This window comes from Dromaius novaehollandiae, chromosome 16, assembly GCF_036370855.1.
Source record: "Dromaius novaehollandiae isolate bDroNov1 chromosome 16, bDroNov1.hap1, whole genome shotgun sequence".
NCBI classification, from domain to species: Eukaryota; Metazoa; Chordata; class Aves; order Casuariiformes; family Dromaiidae; genus Dromaius; species Dromaius novaehollandiae.
In genome coordinates, this window is record NC_088113.1 from 8,302,442 (window position 1) to 8,307,676 (window position 5,235).

Consider the following 5,235-nt stretch of genomic DNA (forward strand, 5'->3'; position numbering starts at 1 on the left):
TTATCCACAGAAGTTATCCAACAGATGTGCCTTATATATTAGCAAGGTAGATAATATTTTAATTAAGCTTAATATTTTGATTAGTAAGGAACAATCTACAGTACTTCATAGTCTGTAGAGAAGAGAAGGGGGGTCATCTTCTTCTACTAGGCAATAATTTGAAAGGAAACTTCACAAATGGAAGCCAATTTCTCCATCTCTGCATACTAACGATAATCTGGCTGTTCCCATTTTGAATCTAACTTCCACTCTGAAACCGTTGTTCTAGACATGGTAGACACAGAAGACAAGACCTTCCTGAGCTGAACAGTGCAAAATTTCCATAAGTGGTGCAGGATCCAAAGCAGAGGAATTCATCTTAGTACTTCAGCATGTCCCAGGCTTCAGGGAGATCATAAAACTTAAAAACACCAACATCTGTGCTTGAATATCCATAGATGGAAGCAGAAGATAGGTGAATGTTGTTACACGTTCCCAGCTGACCTGCTCAGTGTTCCACACGGTTTGTGAAAGGCATTTTCAAACAACAGTATTACTCACTTTGTTTCCTAAAAGATACTGATTTCCAATATTTTAACACGTCCTTTGAAACATGCTGTGATGCATGCATTACTTGAATGGGTCTTAGGTCTCAGGTGCAAAGGACTGCCTGGGGCTACATGCCTGTCTCTACAAGGAGCACGATTAAAGGAAAAATCCAGACTAATACTCAGAGGGACAATTCTACTGTAACAGGATATGCAAAACTATTTGGATGAGAGAGGAACAGAATTTTCTCTCTTTTGCCATACACAGCTCAAAATTTTCACTTACAGCTGACAGTTCAGGAAGGAAATATTGACTCTAAAAGGATTCGGTTTCTCAAATGTGTCATTACTTTGGTAGGCCTAGAGACACATTATTCTCTGCACCCTGAACTGACCTACATATGTTGTTTTCTTCAAAACGAGTTCAGTGCCATACAAAATCTACCGCCCTAGCGTATTTATTATTGACCCGTCACAGTTTGGAAACATAGCTTAAAATAAATGAGCCTGAATGACACTGGCTACAGAGTTATTAAACTGCCTGGCATTGAGGAAATTGCTTTTCATAAACATCCTGAGCTCTTACAGTTTTTTCTTAAAGTATTTAATACAGTGAGAGTCCAAGTTAATCTGAATCAGTCTGAAAACTGAATTGCTAACGAGAAGGGAAGATGTATTATTGTTCAATATTGAAAGGCTGAAGTTAAAGGACAGAGCAGAGAAAAGAAAGACGCTTCACAGTATACAAATAATATTCTCCCTACTGGCTGTCACTTGAGGCACTAGCTAATCCGTGAAAGAAAATGCCTCCATTTTTTCCAGTAGGTGTGAATGCATAGAGGATGCTCATTTTGGGTCTCTTCTATTACAGCTCCAGAGAACCACTGCCAATACCAGCACCTTTCTCATGGGATCTGCAGACACGGGCAATACAGATGCTAATAGCAGATCCTCCCACTAAAAAAGAGAGAGAGAGAGAGATTTCCATGGATTTCCACATTACTGTGCACAGCCTCAGAAGTACAATAAACCTCTGCAGCTGTTAATTCCCTACTAAGTACCTTTCCTGTGGTAGCACTCAGATGCCCCATTTCTGCACTAGTGCTCTGCTAGGCGCCCAGAGAAGATGCAGAGCAGGAGCTGCTCCAGCCCACACAGGTCTGTTTGGAAAGCCACCTGCGTGGTGTGGATGAATGGCAGCTGGATAGCATGCTTCTCCAAAGCAAGTCAGATAGGGAACCCAACTCCACACAGGTTTAACAAGGATGCCCAAATGCCAGGAAGGAGTTTCTTTTACCCCACAGTCACTGTTAGCTGATGGAGTTTGAAAAAAGCTCTTCGCACGTGAAATGGCCACAGCAGCACAGGGAGGTGATGGGATGGCCTGTCCTACCTGAACATCTGGCAATCCTGCTTTTCAGAGACTCATTTTTTACTTTTACCATGTAACCATGCTAGGCTCCTCAAAATAATCCTGGATGGTCTCTATTTACCCAGAACCTCACGTTCTCGGATTCAAAACAGGTGGGCTGGTGAATCTACTTCACCACATCTGATGCTCCTTAGCACCCTCTGGGCGCTGACGGTTGAAGGGGCTCTGAGGCCTGATCACTTCTGGTCACCCAGGCTGACACAGAGACGCAGCAGCAGAGCAAAACCCATCTGTGCTTTCATCCCTAAATGGGGGACGGAGGAGGAGGTTGTCATGTTGGTCACCCTTTGGACTGCAGCACTCAATGCAATGATACCCTGGAGATGCTTTTACATCACCTCTGAAAGGAGCAACAAAATTTCCAAACCCATCCCATACTGAGCCCCAGCAGGACTGAGAGAGGAAAAGCAGCGGCTGAAAATGCAAACAAAACCTAGGTTGTCCCATGTTCATTTAACTGGCGAGGGTGCACCTGCATGGTGCCAAAACGAGGCCAGCGCTCCCTGCCATTGCCTTTACGAGGAGTGAAACCTAAGCACGCCTTGCATCAGTAACGAATCCTTATCTGCCACGGCTCCAAATTGAGGAAAATGAGCGTTTCTCTCTCCTGGCGGGGAGCAATCGGGGTTGCTACGCAACGGGGCCTGCGCCGCCGGTCGCGTCACGCTGGGGGCTTCATCCACCGCCCGGCGCGGCACAACGCGAAGTGACAGCGGGGACCAGGGAGGAGCAGCAAAGCGTCCGGCAGGCGTGACTTGGGCAGCAGGGGAGGGCTGCACGCCGTGGGAGACGCCACGGCACGGGCCCTGGCGGACGCCCTCGGGTGCCTGCTTATTCCTCACGCTTGATACCCTTATCGCTCCTCGGCGGCCGGCCTTGTGCTTGTGGGATACGGAGAGAGCAGGAATAAACCTCTGCACCAGCATGAGCAAAGAGGGACGGGGCAAAGGCGATGCTTCAGGTTAAGGAGTCCCAGTTCCTCTCCCCTACGCTTGCAGCGGGTTTTTTTTTTTTTTGAATGCTCTGTTAAAATAAATTTGACCATGTTTTTTTACGCAGCATGAATAAACACATCCCTCCTCTACCAGATGAGGACATATACCAAGGAGAACCAGCACTGGCTAAGCAGCACTGCCTTCTCCCAAGTACATCTTCGTCCTCCCGTAAGAGCAAGCAGACGAGGCTGAAGCAGCCCCGTTGCGTCACCGCCACACGGTGCCTCCCGCGGTCACTGCCAGAGCTGCCCTTGGAGGAGACGTTCACAGGGACGTCCCCCTTTCTCAGGAAAGGTGCTTGGGTGCCCTCCCTGTCTTTGCATCGCTGGCCGGAGCTGGTTCCTTCTTCCGCAGCAGAGCCGCCCTTTTCCAGACGGTTTGTTCCGCAGGAAAGCGGGACGCAGCGGAGTCGAGAGCATCTCCTTGACCCTCCAGTTTCTTGCCTCCTGTGAAGGGATCACCTTAGCCATAGACGTGCCTCTGCCACGCGATCCTGCAATGACCAGCCAGCGGGGACTGGCTGATGTAAAGCAGCAATATGAGCTCGCCAAAGCACAGGGCCTTGCCTCGAAAGCTTAAACAGAGGCAAGTCCCTCTAGCTGAACACTTTCTAGACAGCGTAAGCATCTGTGGCTTTAAGCAGTGGTTTTTGTCAGGAAACTACTAGATCAGGGCACATATTCAAAGCTCAGCGACTATTCCATACCTCTTTTCCCTTTCAGCACACTCGTGGCAGGTTAGACACAGCCCAAGATAAGCCACCGTAAGGCAGGTGTCCAGGCAGAAACCTGGTGCAGCACTGTAGCTGCAGAACAGTTATTCCAGCTCCTTTCCTAGGGGAGCAGCAGATTAGATAGAAAGGGAGCCATCCGCCCACAGTTAGAAAAGGGGTAGGAAGAGCAGCAGCTCCGGGCCAGGGAAGGACAGGGCAGGCTATCACCTGTCAAACACAAAGCAGCCATAGGGCTTAATCTTGCTGTCACCAAAGCCAAGTTCTGCAAACAACCGGAGTCACAGCAGAAGCAGGATCCCACCCAGCAGGGCACGAGGCTTTGGTTGTGCTGCAATAACCCATCTGGCTGCTCCCCGGCCCCAGCTCTGCTTCGCTTGGTCGAGCTGAAGCAATCACAGTGCGAGTGCTCTTTGTCGGAGACAAAATTATCTAACAAGAGACAATTATGTGACATTACCATTAAAAGCAGTGTGTGAAAAGCTTCAAGTCTGCATATCCCAAGCTCTGCAAATCCCTTTCTCTACCTTTGCACAAAATAGGCCTCATTTAGCCTGTTTGTTCTGTCCCAGGCAGGCAAAGGCAAAGCAGAGTTGATCGATTTGTTAATTACAGTAATTTTATCTTAAACACAGACAGCTGAGTGTTCGTCAAGTCACAAATTCACCCAGTAGTGAGAGACCTCCCCCCAGCTACATAATTAGGGATAATAGTAAGTGGCTCATAATAAATGCAGCACACAACAAGGCGCTCGGCGAGCGCAGCGCAGGATCAGGAGGGCTATTAGGGAACCCCCACGTCTGTTTCGCCTTTCCAAGAAAACAATGCAATACGCTTAATTGTCGCTCTCGAAATCCCGAGCCAGCTCTGCTGGCTTGTTACAAGTAAAATGCAATTATGCCACTTTTTGACTGCCTCTCGTGTCCAGAGAACAGCTTGCCACAGGGTCGTCAGCACAGGTGAGAGCAACTTTCTCAGCTTGCACCGACTAGACTCACACAAAGAGCGGAGATAAAGGTAACACAGGGAGGTTATGTACGCGTAATCCCATGCCTCGCTAGTTTTAAAGCCCTAGGTAAGCCTCAAAGTATCCAGTCTTGACAGATATGTAGGGTCTTTCTCCTATATCCAACAATTTTTGATCACAATTAAAAAAAAAAAAAAAAAAAACTCCCAAACCTCTTCTTTCCCCCGCAAAAGCACAAACCAGTTTTAATTTGCACATACTTAAACTAGATCCTATCTAGACCAGATTACAACCTGCCTGTCACAGTCTGCAGCTGTACTACTGCTTGCACAGGGAGAGCTGGCCCCACAATTTAATCTGCTGTTACAGACAATGGTCTTCTCCTATGAAGTGACCATTGTGCTAGTCTAGGTCTACATATAACCTTGCCTGGAGCTGATCTAAATTGCCTACTGCAGAGAAGCAGCTTCTCTTCACTTACAGAGAGATGCAAGGCCCATACCAGCTGCAGGACACCAACAGGACAACGCCAATCCTGGGGCTCCCAGCAGCCACCCGGGGTGCGATGGGTGCTGCGCTGCCAG